The sequence below is a fragment of the Podarcis erhardii genome (assembly GCF_964252035.2).
Source record: "Podarcis erhardii genome assembly, chromosome: 4".
In the NCBI taxonomy this organism is placed as follows: Eukaryota; Metazoa; Chordata; class Lepidosauria; order Squamata; family Lacertidae; genus Podarcis; species Podarcis erhardii.
Genome location: NC_138508.1, coordinates 22327865 through 22344799, shown reverse-complemented (window position 1 = coordinate 22344799; position 16935 = coordinate 22327865). Strand labels below are relative to the sequence as shown.

The following is a 16935-nucleotide window of genomic DNA, read 5'->3' as shown; positions in this document are numbered from 1 at the left end:
CAGTGACAAAGATCAAATAGCCATGTCCAAAGGAGCATCACCTATGGTTGTCCTTGGACATTTAAAAAGTATACATATCTTTATATGTTTTTATATAAGGCAACAGAGAGAAAGACATTTCTGTGACATTAGATACTATTCTGTCATTTGGAAGTTTGCTTCAAGTGTCAAAAGGGTCCACAGTGAGATTCTATGAATCAATTGTTAGCTACTAAGAGGTGTACTGAAAAAGAAAGAAAGGGAAATTGGTTTGAGTGTAGTACATTTGTACCATCATTTAAAACTATTTTCTTACTTTTTTGTTTTAAGATCAAAGCAGACTGTCACATAAAGTTACTCTGTAATTTCACTGAAGTATATTACAATCTAATAAATGTTTAATGACATAATAAAACAGACTCTATTGGAAATTGGGAAAGGTCCATTGGACTCATCTGAAGTTTATATATCTATGCCAGCATCCTGGACTTAAGTGGAGATTAACACCACCCACTGGCTTGAGAAAGAAACTTAGTCACCTCCTGGGGACATTTATTGTTGGTGGTCCTGAAAGCAGCTATGGCTTGCCATTTTGCCAAGCTAAGAGGAAAGCCATAAAGAGAGATGCAATAGCTCAGAGGTATGTACAGTGTGTTGCTAAGGTGGAGTAATTGATAATCCTGCACTTTAAGACATCCCAGCCACTTACCAAGTCATGGTCTTGGAGGCTTGCCTTGTCTGAACACCTGTACGAAACAAAATAGAAAAATTCCCTCCAGTAGCACCTTAGAGACCAACCAAGTTTGTTATTGGTATGAGCTTTCAGGTGCAAGCACACTTCTTCAGATACACTGAAACAGAAGTCACCAGACCCTTATATTTAGTGGGAGGGTGGGGAGGGGTGTTACTCAGAAGGGTGGTGGGAATGAGTGATTGGCTGATAGGTGTGGTAAACCTGTTGATGACTGTTAACAACTGCAATTGGTCTTACAGGAAAAAGCAAGGGGTGAGATGGCTAAAAATAGCTTTATCATGTATAATGAGATAAGAATCCGATGTCTCTGTTCAGACCAGGTCTCTTCATGGTTTAAAATTTGGTAATAAGTTGCAATTCAGCAACTTCTCTTTCCAGTCTATTTCTGAAATTCTCTTGTAACAAGACAGCTACTTTGAGATCTTGTATAGAATGTCCTGGGAGATTGAAGTGTTCTCCTACTGGTTTCTCTGTCTTGTGATTCCTGATATCAGATTTATGTCCATTTATCCTTTGGTGTAGGGTTTGGCCTGTTTTTCCAATATAGAGAGCTGAAGGGCACTGTTGGCATTTGATGACCCCTGTTCTTACACTTGCAGCATTGAAGGATGACTGTCCAGGTGCTTTGGTACAGCCAAAAAGTAGATGGTTGTAATGCCGATAGGATGGTCCCCACTATGTTGGGGGACAGGCCTGATTTTAAGAAGCATCTTTTTAAAATTGCTATGCAGTCAGATCGAGCCATTCTGGGTCTGGGTAAGTGACCTTGTGTGAGGAGGTCTTGGGGACACCAGGAGATGCCAAGGGGGTTCTGTTGCAATGCATGTTATCTCAGAAAACTAGGGTTCCTCGGCCTGCAAGGAGCTACCATTACTACTTTGTTGTGTTCCTCCCATACCTTCTTGGGGGTCCTTGCTAGAGGGGTGTGGGAGGGAATGCAAAAATAAGTCCTTTGAGCCAGTTGGTGTGGAGGGCATCTGTGGCCTCTGCCCATGGGTGGTAGCATCTGGAGAAGAACCTCAAAATTTGGTTGATGAGGTGTAAGGCAAATAAGTCCACTTCAATTAGCCCAGGATTTCTTTGGATTTGGTGGAATACATTTTTGAACAGGTTCCACTCCCTCCGTCCCTGTATGTCAGAAGGCACATTCTCTGCTGTCTTTTCGATGCCTGCTAAAGATGTTTTTCTTTCAACAAGCCTTCTAAAATCTTTATCTCTGTTGGTATCTCTCCTTGATCCAAATTGATTTGACGTATGTGCTGTTGTTTTAAACTGGTGTTTTTTTTAATATTCATACTTGGGTTTGTTTGTTTTTAAAAAATGTTTTTATATATGCAGTCATTTTAATTGTTTTTATATGTGACTGTTTTATATATGTTACTATATTATAAATCATTTTGGGGTGCCTCATGGGAAGCAATTCATAAATGTATTTTCTCCTTTTTTCTTTATTAAAGCAAGTAAAGTGTCTTACAGAAAACACATCATAGGTCTAACATCATAATTAATAAAAACAACAACATCAGGCTGGTATAAATGTATTAATCACCATCACCAACATCATCAAGCCTGCATCAGTAAGAGGACCATACTCCTTTCCTCCACAGGGCAGCGTAAAACAGAAAACAAGAACAGTTTTTTTGCTGAGAAGGATATTTTGGGAGATATCCATTTCCTACATCTCCTGGCTGTAAAATAAGAGTAGATGTTTTATCATTACCAGTAGAATCGTTACTGCAATACTATAACATATTTATGCCAAAAAGCAGATTTATTTTGCAACAACTGCTATTGAATAAGATATAAATCTTGCTGAGGCTTCATCTTAGTTAAGTTGCATTCCACCTCCACCCCTCAAAAATACTGTATGCTGACATTTGTGTTTTACACATAGTCAATGAATAGAGATGGGCCCTAGTCTTCAATATCTGACTTGAAAAAGAATCCCACTGAAATCAGTGGAAGCGAGAGGAAGAATAAGTATTAAGTCCTTTGCATGCAGAAGTTGGAGAAATGCTATTGGGATACAGAGAGAACTGCTCAACACCTACTTTGCCTGTCTTTACCCAAAGGGAAAACAGTCTCCAACAATGCAAGGAGAGAGTTGAAGCCCAAGCTTGGTGGAAAAGGGGAATTCTGTAGACATAGTGTATCTTGATTTCAGTAAAGCTTTTGACAAAGTCTTCCATTATATTCTTGTGAGGAAGTTGGTAAATGTGAACTGGGTGACGTTACGGCCATCTGCCATGTATGATCTAGCTGAGATTCCTGCACTGCAGGCAGTTGGACTAGAGGACCCTCAGAGCCCCTTACAACTCTACAGTTCTATGATTCCTCAGATGCAAAGTCCTCGTACAACAGTAGACTTAAGGATTGAAGGTGAATCCACCAGTCCTTGCCATGTCAATCTTCTGGCACTGGAACCCACATCTTGTCCCCTGAACAACAAAGGGGGCACCTCTACTACTGGACTCTGATGACACAGCCAGACTCCTTGAGGAATAATGAAAGAACCAATAAGCTTTCCACAAATAAGTCCCTAAAGTTTGAAATCACACTGCCTGGAAAATGCAGATGGCTGCAGAAAAAGATACAGGCCTATTAGCTGACCAGATGCAGTATTTAGGGGGCAGGTCTTTTGTATAAACTATTCATTCTACACTATAAAGCTCTGCCAGCTGCTTTTGTTGCCTCAGCTGTAGTTCAGAAACAGCCCCTTGGTCCTTGTCCAGGGTCCTGACACTAGCTTTCCCTTAAACTTCTAGTCTACTTTAGAATTTCAATCCTACTAGACTAAATCTTCTTAGACTATCACCTTCCCTTGATGATGCACACCACAATAGACTGGAGGAATGAGAAGCCCACACCCGGAATGTTTCTTTTGCATATACTGCCCTATCGGCCATGTATACTGATCGTGTGCACTCTCAAGTGTTAGATAGGTGCAGAGAAAGAGTCACTCAGTTTTAATGTATTTTTAGGCTGGCTTTTAGGGCTTTTAAGGCCTGTTCCTCATAAGATATCAAAACACAAAATACATAACAATTAAAATATATCATGGATCCCAACTGAACAGCAGCAGGAATCCATAACAGTACAACAACAATTAAAAACAGTCAGTCCGGCATAATATCATTAAAATCAGATAAAAATGTTGAAAATATTCTAGCAGGAATTCAGGGAGCAGCTAAGCAATGATTTGAACTCAACTCCATGCTGCTCTACCACACTAGCACCAGTGATTGTCATTCAACACAACCTTCCGCTAACTGGTGCCATCTATAATGCCAAGCGGATGCTGTCCTCTGTAAAATATGATCCCTAAATCAAAGTGCAAATCTAACTCATCAGCTCAAAGTAATGAATTCTCTCTGGGGACAAAGGAGTTTGATCTTTTTCACTACCTCTTAGTAAGCAAGAAACTTTCTGTGTACCTACAGAATTTCTGACAATTATTTATCGCCTTGACCTTCTTGAGATTGCCTCAGCCACTCTAATAAAAACAGTTTTCTTCACCTGCGTACATTGCTCTGCAAAAATGCTATATATCTGAATGAGACAGAAATATTACAGTCATTTATAAGCCAGGCTTCTTCTTCAGCCACAACTCAAGCCACAATGGTCAAAGATACAGCGCACAGGGTTTTATTATTAATTTTAAAAGCTTCTAATTCTAAGCTTCTCAAACTGTGTTCCAGCAAAACCTGCAGTTCCTCAGAATGGTATTAAGGATCCTCAGAATATTCATGAATGAGAACCTTAGTAATGGTACCTGCATGTTTAGACAATGTCCTGAACGAAGAGTGTATGCTGTAGAATGTGCTCCAGAATCTCCTGAAACGAGCTAAGACATATATAGTAGAATATAGGAGCCTCCCAGTTCTAAACCTCTCTCTCTGAATTCACTTAGAATTGTCAGTCTTAGGAAAACCAGTCTCTGTACCTCCCTCACTTTCATGTGCGTGCACACACACACAATTTGCAGAATGTGGATAATTATACTTACCTACTTCGTGATCATTGTAGAGACACTAAGGTAATTACTGGCCTGGTGCTTTGCTCCTCCTGTAGTCATATTGCTGCAGTACTGAGCTAAGACATGGTTTGGTAAGGTATGCTATCCGAACTTGGGCTGATGGTTATTTAGATATTTAATTAATGAATATACTGCCCTTTGCACAAGCCACAGGGTGAGTCAGGTCTCTCCAGCAAACCATGCGCTGAGTGCAGAGCTTGCCCTATGGTTTTACAGTTGATCTGGGCTAGTAGGGCATTTTAAGCCAACCTACTGTTTAGGTCAGTACAGCAAAGCAGCAGAACAACCGATGGAGGAGCAAAGCAGCCATAATCTCCTATCCTGGGTGCCTGCATGTTTGTCTGCCTATGATAAACCATGTTCTATCTTGGCAAACTGTACAAACAAGATCTGCATGAAGCAATTTCTTGCACACTTTGCTGCCGCACTATATATATTCTTAGTATTAAATTACTGAGAAATGTGACTTACTGAAGATTTAATGTGTACGCTACATCATTACTGCACATTCTCATAATATACACTGACTCTTGCTTCATCCGCTCCCCCCCCCATCCCCCATTGCTGTTTTCTTCTTATTGCCTTGCATAATTGGCTGAAGACATGACCACATACAGTGGTACCTCGGGTTACAGACGTTTTGGGTTATGCACCGGAATGGGTTACTTCCGGGTTTCGGTGCTCGCGCATGCGCAGAAGCACTAAATCACACTTTGTGCATGCGCAGAAGTGCTGAATCGCATCCGCGTGTGTGCAGATGTGGCACTGAGGGTTGCAAACGCTGCGGACTGTGAACATGCCTCCCACATGGATCATGTTTGCGACCTGAGGTTCCACTGTATCTGTTGCAATTCTTCCTTCCAGTATTTCATGGGAGGAGATCATTCCCTCACTCTATAACACCAGTCCTGAAAGACTTACATTGGCTCCCAGTACAATTTCCAAGCACAATTCAAAGTGTTGGTGCTGACCTTTCAAGTCCTAAATGGCCTCGGCCTAGTGTACCTGAAGTAACGTCTCCACCCCCATTGTCCAGCTTGGACACTGAGGTCCAGCTCCAGGGGCCTTCTGGCGGTTCCCTCACTGTGAGAAGTGTGGTTACAGGGAACCAGACAGAGGGCCTTCTCGGTAGTGGTGCCCGCCCTGTGGAATGCCCTCCCATCAGATGTCAAGGAAAGAAACAACGACCTGACTTTTAGAAGACATCTGAAGGCAGCCCTGTTTAGGGAAGGTTTTAATGTTTAATGTTTTATTGTGTTTTTGATATTCTGTTGGGGGGCCACCAAGAGTGGCTGAAGAGGCCACGGGGTATGTATGTATGTATGTATGTATGTATGTATGTATAAATCAATCAATCAATCAATCAACCAATCAATAAAATAATGATAATATTCTCCCACCACAAAGGGTGCCACACTTTTAATATGCTTCTGCAGAAAGCAGGGTGAGTGCAAATACCAATGGTTTCAGTAATGATTTGATTAGGGCTCTGCTGTGCTCTCTGAGCAGAACACTTCACATTGTGCATGCACAGACACACACAGGGACACATTTAAAACATATCTGATCTATTTTTTTCTATCATGGGATAATTCCTACCATAACTGCTATAATCAGTCTCCAGCATTTGAGCAGTTCCAAGATCCACCTACTGCCTGAGTGGAGGGCCACAGACAATTGCTGCTCTATATGAACTAATTATTACTAAGGTTTGTGCATTTTGTGCTTTATAAATGTTTGTTTCCTGCCTACTGTGATTTACAGAATAGTTCCTTGTGCTTTTATATTTGTCTCTGCCCTGGTTTAAGAAGCTAACAATAGTAAATGCCCACTAGGGCATAAAATGACAAGGTCAAATTTAGGACAGCCAGACATTAAAAAAGGTGTCTTTTACTGAAACTGACAGGCTGTGATGTGATCTTTCTATCTGCCTTTAACAGGATGTCTTTTATTTTACCTGGGCAAACCAGTCCAGAGTTACAGGAAAATGTGAGGTAAAATCAGGCAAGATACAGCTTGATTATCACATGATGACTAAAGTATTAAGTGAGGCCCTAATAACAGATGGAAATTCCTTATATCCTCATATGCCTCAAACACAAATGTTTTTAGTGGGGCCTGTTCAAGTATTTAAGCTTCAGGTCATGAAGTAGTAAGGAATCATAAGGAATCATAAGCATAAATGAACCAGCTGTGCCAGAGCTAAATTTACTGCTTTTAAAATTCAACAGGCCCAATATTTCACTGCATATTTCACCATTATTGGCTTCACTACCCCCGCCACACAATTTTTTAAGGATGTAACATTTGTGAATATTACTTGTGAGTAAAGGCATCTTGCATAGGGTAAGTGTGTCAAACTGTGCTACTACCAAATGTTATGCCCATGCTAAAGGCAGAATATCAATTTATCATATATACTGTTTATCACTAAAGGCAACGTGGTTCGGATTTAAGAATCCCAATTCTTCACCAGCCTTCCAAAACCTCGAGCCTTTCAGATATTTTGGATCACGTCATCCCAGAACATCTGTCATGCAGATTGATGGGAGCTATAGTCTAAAACCTATAGAGGGCACCTGGTTGGGGAGTCTCTAGACAATTAATTCTCAAACTGGAGGCCAACCTGTTGGAAAAGCCTTTGTTTAGGTGTGAGGAAGATCGTAAAGTTGACCCTCTTCAAATATTTCAGTGAATTACCTTTGTTCTTTCTGCCCTCTCACTACCAACAACCTGCATGCACATTTGTGTTACTTGATAGTTACTTGATAGCAACCAAGGGACAGCAAAGGGAGAAATATTATTTTTGGTCTGACCTCTCACTTCATGGAAACTTAAAACCCCAGGAATAGGCAATATGCTTTGTACTACAACTTCCATTATCCCTGACCATTGGACATGCTGGCTGGGGTTGATGGGAGCTGAAGTCCAACAACATCAAGAGGGCGCCATGTTTGTTATCACGGCTGCAGCAGACAGAGGACAGAGCTTATCAGTCTGAACTTACACTATTAGTGCACCTAGCAGCATCACCGTTTCCAGTTCCAGGACAAGAGTAAATTTTACCATGCATTCTTCATACCTGACTCAAATGCACTTTCCATTACATAGGAGGGCATGGAGAAAGGTTGTGTATATGTCTGTCTGCGTTTTGTGCTTTCTAAAAGATTTATTGCAACCTCATTGCTGCCAGAGTGCTAACTGCCCAAGTTTGAGGCCTTGCACTATTACTATGTTGCAGGCCTGTTTATCAGCAACTGCTTGGTGATAAGATTCAGAAAGGGGAGAGAAAGAAGGCTGCTTTTAATATTTATAGCCAGGGCCTGGATCAGATAAATTCATTTTTGATTGGTCTGGGAAACAGCATGCTGCAGCTGAAGGTTCTAGTCGGTGAAAGATAGGCAGTTAACTGTCATTTGGGACTGTCAATTGGGAGTTAACTGTCAGTTGGGAAAGTTAGCAGATGACGGAGGTGTGAGGCAAGAGCAGAGAAGACTGAAGTGAAAGTAGACAAGCACAGAGCTGAATATTAAGCGATCCATCCCCAGTGTGTATTAACAGTACTGTGCTGGAGAAGATAGTAAAAAGGGAGACAGTGACTGGGTTGTTTTTGTTTTTGTTGTTATTTATTATGCAGTCTTCACCCTAAGGTCCAGGGTGGGTTTGCAACGTTAAAACACAACATAAAACAGTTTAAAATAACTACAGTGGTACCTCGGGTTACAGACACTTCAGGTTACAGACTCCGCTAACCCAGAAATAGTACCTCAGGTTAAGAACTTTGCTTCAGGATGAGAACAGAAATTGTGCTCCAGCGGCAGGGTGGCAGCAGGAGGCCCCATTAGCTAAAGTGGTACCTCAGGTTAAGAACAGTTTCAGGTTAAGAATGGACCTCCAGAAAGAATTAAGTTCTTAACCCGAGGTACCGCTGTAACTAAAGGTCTTACCAGAAGGTTACGCAAGCATGTTTAGAAAACCAAGTAGCCATTAGTACAACCAGAAGCAGCTGGAGCAGATTGTAAGTGAATTTGACTGGGACAGAGGCTTAGGGAATTTGGCCAGAGAAATGAGCCTTTTAAAGGCCATTGTCAGCAAGAGGGTCTCTTAAGTCTTTAGAAACTGTCATCAAGGGCATACAAAACTGCAATGTATCAGGATCCCCTTGTAAACAATTCTAGTTAATAGTTCCATCCCATCTCTAGTGCTGCTGTTCATGTCACACCTAACTATATTATATCAAGCTACAAGGACAGGCATAGGCAAACTCCGGCCCTCCAGATGTTTGGGACTACAATTCCCATCATCCCTAGCTAACAGGACCAGTGGTCAGGGACGATGGGAATTGTAGTCCCAAACATCTGGAGGGCCGGAGTTTGCCTATGCCTGTACTAGGTAATTTCAAAGGCATTCTAAGGGAATGGGTGGCAGCAGGAAAGGGTCACGTTGACCAACTCTTGAGTTGTGGATACCCTTCATTATAAAAAATTAAGAAGCACAAAGACTGAAATTGTGTTTAGAAAAAGTGAGAATAAAGTTTCACCAGAGGTGGTGGCAGTGGAGACAAAATGAGAATTCATGGTAAATTCTGCCTCCATATTGTATGGCTCTCAAACAAACCAACAAAAACAGGTTAGTACCTGAGGACATAACAATGTCTCTTTGATACCCATCCTGAGACTGGCCTGACATTGTCATCATTTCTGAATAAGGATCCTACAAAACAACACTCTTGCAAGCATATCTATGCCACTTGCTTAATAACCATAGGAAGCTGCCTTATAGAAGGTCACATACTTTGTGCCCACCTAGCCCAATATTGTCTATTCCAACAAGCAGCTGCTTTCCAGAGTCTTAGACTGATGTTTTTTCCATCACCTGCTACCTAACAGGAGATGCCAGGAACTGAGTCTGCAGCAGGCCTCAGATAAAGCATATCCTCTTCTATTTAAGGTATGTTCAAGTCCCTTTACTGTATCTCTTCCCAGAAATTGATGTAAAGCAGAGAGAATCTTAATAATAATAATTAAATAAAAATATAGCTACTCTTTTATCCTCCAACATATAGACCCCTTCCTTCTTTCCTTCTGGTCCTGAAGCAGCAAGTTCCCATTTCCCCTCCGTTAAATAAATCAGAAGGCATGGGCCTATTTGGGTGTTCAGTTGAGCAAGGGATTATCCTTGGGATCCAGTTTATGATCTTAACCTTTGTTTATTTCAATGTCATGGGATATGTCAATTTCTCACATCCTAAGGTGTCATCCCTGAGCCTGCTGGATTTGTTTGGGGATTAAAATTTAAAACCCATCTCAGCCTCCCTCTTGAAATGACAGCAGTACAGCATTCAGATTCAGAGTCTAAGTATTAGTGAAAATGTCCAACCAATTTAAGAAATCTGCCATTAAAATTCTAGTCAATGAATCCTACATGCACCTGTAGCTCACCTTACATGAGTGAATAATTACACAACATGGTATTTGTGAGTCAGAGAGCTTTTCCTTGAGGACTTTCATGTTCATGAGCAGAAGGCCTTTTGCTTCTACTTCACCTGCTTGTTGAGTGCTGATGTTTTATGCATTGCCTTCTCTTACCAGGTAATCTCTTGCTGATTATAGTTAGCAGTATGGTCATAGCTGATTTTTCAGCATAAATAAAGCTCGAAAAGACCCATCTACAACAGCTACACTGTGCCTTTTTGCTAAAAACCAAGCACAACAGAGAAGTACATGGCAATGAAGTCACTCACTCTTCCTTTACGTGTATTTGGATGTTTAAAAGATGGCAGGGTTTATTCACAATCGCCAATATCTATTGACTATTAATCTTGAGATTACTGCTGGTAATGAACGCCTCTGCAGGTAAATGGATTTCTATTTCAAAGTAATATTTTCATTACCTTTGAAACAGAGCATGAAAGATCACTCTTTAATGCACTTATCTGTTCATCCAAACTGTAATTTAAATGGAAATATTTTTACAGGTCATATAGCTTGCTGTATAAGGCACAATAAATTCACTAAGCTTTAAATGCCTCTTCCTAGTAGGGAATAGAGTCCAAACCAATCTAAAACATTAAAGCATACCAAATATTGGCAAGGTACTATTTCCTTACTTAGCTTGACCTCAGCTGGTACAAAATGTAATAAACATATACTTAAGGGCTCATCTTTCCTCCTCTTGATCCTAATTCCGGCATATACTAATAGCTGATAATGCAGATTTTTTGTTGTTGTTCATTATTGCTTGGGAAGAGGGTCACATTGGAAAGGCCTCTTGCATTACTCATGCACTGCTTGTCAGCACACAGACTGGAGCAAGATTACCAATACAGCTGTCTAATTTTGCTGAGACAGTTGATGTAAGCACTTGAATATTCACTGCCTGCACAACCAGAAGCCAGCATGTTGGAAAAACATAACAGAACTATAGCTTTTTCTTGTACACCCCCATGTGATTGTGAAAAATGGGGAATTGATGTGCTTTTCTTGCCCAAACATATGGTGGCAACATGCAAGACTAATCTAGGACCTGTATGCTACAATTTATTACATAAGGGTGGTTTGCATATACGCACACAGGGACTCTTGCTGTCTGAAACTGCATTGGGATGGTGGTACCCAGCACTGTGCCAACACAGGCTGAACATGAAACTATAGGCAGCTGCCTCAGAACCACAAGGATGAAGCCAAGGACTGGTCCATGTAACTGAAATTTCAACAATCCTCTTTCCAACTGTCTGAATGTCCAAAGCGATGCTCCAGAGTCTTCTCCCACATCTTGCGCCTTCTTTCTCTAATGCACAGATGCTTCCTAAGCCTTTAAGTCTCACAATCCACCGAACTGCTTATGTGAATATTCTGTTCCAGTTTTACCTGCTACCTGGTTGATTCTATCACCCCATCTATCATTTGTTTGTCCAGGCAAAAAAACAGCAACAGCAATGTTGTTATTATTATTGTAAGTACAAAGGTGAGGCAAAGTGACTTACAGACACAATATAAACACTAAAACTAATTACAACAAACACAACCAATAAAATAAGGTAAAGAAAATTGTTTAAGCCTCTTTGTATATGTTGGTGAACTAGTTGCATGATCAAATATTTGTCATGGGTGATGTAGGAAAAGCTGGGTGGGAAGTTTAGCATTGTGTATGAACTAAAGAACATTTTTATAAGGGCTGGATATATGTCTGTACCTACAATGCCATTTATGGAACTGAACAACATCTAAGCAATACAGGAGAGTTCAACAACTATAGACCCCCTGAGTCAAGCATGGTCCTTAGAGATGCCACCTGGCCTCTAATTTAGCAATCTAAGAGCAACAAAAGTGTGCACAAAGCTTTGTCATATACCAATTTAGAGTGATGTTCTGGCTGGCCACTGTTCTTATACTCTTCTCAAAATGGTGCTGCCAGAAGTCTACTTCCTAAATACAGCAATATAAAATAATCTATGATTATCTTTAATCTTATATAGAAGGGGTGGCTAACTTCCCAGTTCAGGAGCCTGACCCAGCCTCCAAGCAAATTTTTCTGGCCACCTATGACCCAACTGATTTTGGTAGCAAAAATCAAAACATTAATTAGACACAGCATTGGGGTGGGCAGAACCCAGCATTTAATGAGCAGATAGTGGGTGACAGCACTCTTCCTCAGCTGATCTGCATGAATCAACTGAGTGGAGAGGCTGTGTATCTGTGTTCCTGTGTATCTCCTCTGCCTTTGCATCCATTACAGAGTTTGCATGTGATAGTGTGAAGTGACCACATCCACTTTTGGCCACACACACTGCTGGCGTGAGGCTCCTCAGGATTGGACAAAGGTGAGTGTAGACCACAGGTCAAAATAAGGTAGCCATCCTTGATTCAAAATATGCAGAGCTGAATGACATCTTGTTGCAAAAGATGCAGTATTAAGAGCGGATCACAAAATTTGGCATAACTTTGTATTATGTTGTGTTTACTAGCATATTTGCTCATTAAAGCTGCATTGCTTTATTTGTCTTAAATGCTGGACCCAATTAACTGTCAAATGCAACCCCAGGATACTTCTTATCCTGTGAATTTTAAACACAGAGGTGTACAGAAATCTATTCTTTTATAAATTTCAGGGAAAAAGCCTGCTGTGTTATGTCTGTCATTTAAACCTTTTTGATTAATCCATATCAATCAAAGATCATTAATGGTAGTAAATTGTGCATTTTGATTTTTCAATTAAATAGCAGGATCAGATGAAGCACAAACTACAAAGAGATGATTCTTTAATGGCTTCATAATTGCATTATGATTTTACAGCTGCAATAAAAAAATGAATTACTACAAGGCAAAATAAGCATAGAATCACTGGGATAATATGAAAAGGGCTTCCAATTCGTTTTAAAGTAATTTCATTATCCATTCCTTGCACAGATATTCACACATGAATTTGCAATCCCTGGAAGAGCCAAATATTAATTCATTGCCCCCCCATAATTCTAATTAATAATGAAGAAATAAAATTAATAATGAGTTTTAAATACCTGATGAAGCTCCCTCTGTGGGGGCTATTCCATAGTTTAGGTACTACAACTGAAAAGGCCACCTCTGTCTCTCAACTCCACCAGATACACTTTTGACCTCAAAACTCAAATCTTGAACAGATGCATACAGAATAAGATGGTTCTTGATAAAATTTTGATACCAGGCCATTCAGGACTTTAAAGAGAAAAACCAGTGCCTTCAATGAACCCCCAAAACAAACTGAAAGCCAGCGAATCTGGCAAAAAACATAGTATACTATACTACCAACTCCAGGTACAACCCAAGATACAAACCACCTCATTCTAAACTGACAGAAGTTTCTGGACTGTCTTCAATGGTAGTCCCAAGTGCATTGTAGTAACTGGAAATCCAGTATGTTAACTGAATGAGAAATGTATTTTATATTGAAGGGAGTAGTTTGAATGTACAGTGGTACCTCGGTTTATGAACTTAATCCATTCCGGAAGTCTGTTCTTAAACCAAAGCCATTCTTAAACCGAGGCACACTTTCCCTAATGAGGCCTCCTGCCGCCGGTGCCCTTCCACCGTTCGGCTTCCGTTCATAGACCGAGGTAAAGTTCACAAGCTGGAACACTACTTCCGGTTTTGCGGAGTTCGTAATCCGAATAGTTCATTAACAGGGCTGTTTTTAAATCGAGGTACCACTGTACTGAAATTCTTGTAAGTACAGGGAGACCTTAGATTAAAATTAAATTCTTCACTATGTTGAGCAGAACAGTACACCTACTGGATAATGTTGGAAGCTTTAATAATACAAAGCATCATTGGCAAAAAATTCAAAGAAAACAGCCCCATAAGCAGGCACATTTAATCCAATACCTTTCTTGCCAAATAACACTTAAAAGATTCTTATAACTTCAAAATTCAGCAATCTACTAATATGGTTAATGTTAATTTTTGAATAAAAACACCCAATTGTTAATTATCCGTGTCTTTCCTAAGTAAATGTAAGTTCATAATCAGCAATACTGAGGATTCAGATATTTAAGCAGATATTTTCCTCTCAATTCACATACATAATTTATTAAGTATAACAATGCAATATGAAACACAAATGTAGCTGTCTTGATCCATAAGTGCCAAAATCCACAGCCTTTCCTAATATAAAGACTGCCATCATGCAACTCTAGTTCTGCTCACTGCCTAACTAGAAACATGGGTAACTGCTGGAATTTGTTTCTAAAAAGTGGGAGGTCAGCCTTTGTTTTTTTGTTGCAGGATCCTAGGTATAACCAGCAACTTGCAACAAGCTGGTAGAAACTAATCCAGTCTATTCTGTGGTCTTGATCTTGTGTTTGAGACTAAATGCAAACTTTCTTGCTATACTGAACCAAATTTTGTTATTTCTTTTTCCTCTTTCCTCCACTTCCTGTTTTGTGTAACATCCAGTCTGATAAAGAGCTCTGGAAAGCTCTTTTATGTCTTCTGCTTGATGAAGATACTCTCCAACTGCATGTCTTTAAAGGGTCTACCTTGAGCCAGCTGATGTTCATATTTTAGATGTTAAGCTATGGCAAATCAAGCTAAACAGAATCAGAATGGTTAGAGACCATAGAATAATAAGAAATCCAAGAATTAAACGTGAGTGTTCCTTTGCACTGATATTAACTCAAAATTCTTTGTACCCACCTTTCAGATCTGAAGCAAAATTATAATAGAATTTCTTTAGAAAGATAGCATTTTCAAAGACTGAAAGAAAGATGCTTGGATGGGCAGAACTGTTGTTATTTATCCCATTGTCAGCCTTCACTTCAGCACAGAAACAGCCATGAGTGGAGTCATACTTAAAGATATAGACCATGTAGTTCAGATCAATGAAAGGGTCATTGATAGCCACAACCTCAACTTTACCAGAGTTCACTGCAGCTCTGGTGACCAGACGGCCAATGCCGCCAAATCCATTAACTCCGATTTTCACCATTTTCATCTCTGGAAATTGTGCTCCCAAGGGGTCTCTGACCTAACTCCAGTTCGTTGATCATGCTCTGATTTTTTTAAAAAATGTGTCTTGCTAATTGTGTTCACATACGGGGCTGTGTTTTAATATTTATTGAATGGGCATGGTCCACCACGGCATTACAAAGTATGGTGTGAAATATCAGGATCACGTTCTAGATGCACCAGTGGCCCAGATTCTTCCAGGTTCATTTCAGGGTGCCAGTGCTTACTCAGAAAACCCACAATGGCCTGGGTTCTCCAAAGAGCTCCTCTCTTTATTTGGCTGGTTAAACAATCTATGGCCATTTAAATATGCTTGTGGAAGAGGGGTTCATTGGTTGTTGCTGTTGTTATGATTGTTGTTGTTGTTGTTTAGTCATTTAGTCGTGTCCGACTCTTCGTGACCCCATGGACCAGAGCACGCCAGGCACTCCTGTCTTCCACTGCCTCCCACAGTTTGGTCAAACTCATGCTGGTAGCTTCGAGAACACTGTCCAACCATCTCGTCCTCTGTCGTCCCCTTCTCCTTGTGCCCTCCATCTTTCCCAACATCAGGGTATTTTCCAGGGAGTCTTCTCTTCTCATGAGGTGGCCAAAGATGTTTTGTATTTTCATGCTGTAAACCGCCCTGTGATCTTCAGATGAAGGGTGGTAGATATATATAAGTTGTTGTTATGTTATGTTATGTTATGTTATGTTATGTTATGTTATGTTATGTTATGTTATGTTATGTTATGTTATGTTATGTTATGTTATGTTATGTTATGTTATGTTATGTTATGTTGTTATGTTATGCTGTTATGTTGTGTTATGATTTCAGTTTCAAGTTTCACCACCCCACTGCCATTGTTCCCTGCTGTTCATCCTCTGCCTAATTGCTACCACCAGCTTGCTTATCAGGCACAGCCAATGAGCAAGCAGACAGTGGCAGCTACTTCCCTTTCTCACCAGCTTTGTGATTTGCTTCCCTCTGGACCAGAGTGAGAGGCAAGTGAACAAACAGGATACAGTGGTGAAGAAGAAAAGCAGGCCCAGAGGGTTCTTGCTGGTGGGCACACAACCGAGGGGAGGCCCCTCAACAGGTGTCCAGCCATGCTGACCCTTGATGGCAACCCTGCTTTCCATGAGAAGGGGCAGGTGTCCCAAGGCTGAAGAATGAACTTTACCCTGAGATATGCAGCACTCCTTCTTTACTGGTCTACTGGAGGCAGAGGAGAAACAAAATGAACAAGATCCAACTCTTCTGCATGGCCTTCAGATCAACTGGCTAGTCTTGTTTTCTTACAGTGGTCCTGCTTTTTTATGGTTTCACTGGAGGGATTTATTCACATTTGTTTACTTCGTTTTATTTGCTACTGCACAGTACCTTGAGCACTGGAAAAGCACCTAACAAGTTATTTAAATAGATCAGTAATGTACCAGTGACACTTTGACACAACAACACAATTCTTTTAATATATGAAATCGTTGTAATTGGCTTTCTATATATATACATATTATTGTTGATGCTCTTGCTGGTAAATTGCTTTAAGATATTTCATAGGAAACCATTCATAAATGGAATTAAATAAACAGTACACTGCACCAGCTCACATTTTACTAATGAGTTTTGCTTATTGCAGAACAGGCCTCTGTGGCTTATGAACTCACCCTACCAGCCAGAAAATGTGGCCAGCTTGGCAACCACC

General features: G+C 40.4%; 1 protein-coding gene and 1 long non-coding RNA gene across 8 annotated transcripts in view; both read right to left on the bottom strand.

The window, feature by feature from the left end:
* The window catches only part of GRIA4 (glutamate ionotropic receptor AMPA type subunit 4), a 221508-nt gene that overhangs the window by 181924 nt on the left and 22649 nt on the right, over positions 1-16935 (bottom strand). The gene's annotated exons all lie outside the window — the stretch shown is intronic.
* On the bottom strand, positions 2186-16929 carry LOC309341347. 2 transcript variants are annotated; one of them, XR_014156244.1, is made up of 4 exons: positions 16196-16929; positions 7777-8368; positions 4172-4282; positions 2186-2421 (listed from the first exon to the last, which is right to left on the bottom strand). It is a non-coding gene; the product is annotated as an uncharacterized lncRNA (long non-coding RNA). The 2 variants fall into 2 exon arrangements; XR_014156245.1 differs by lacking the exon at positions 4172-4282.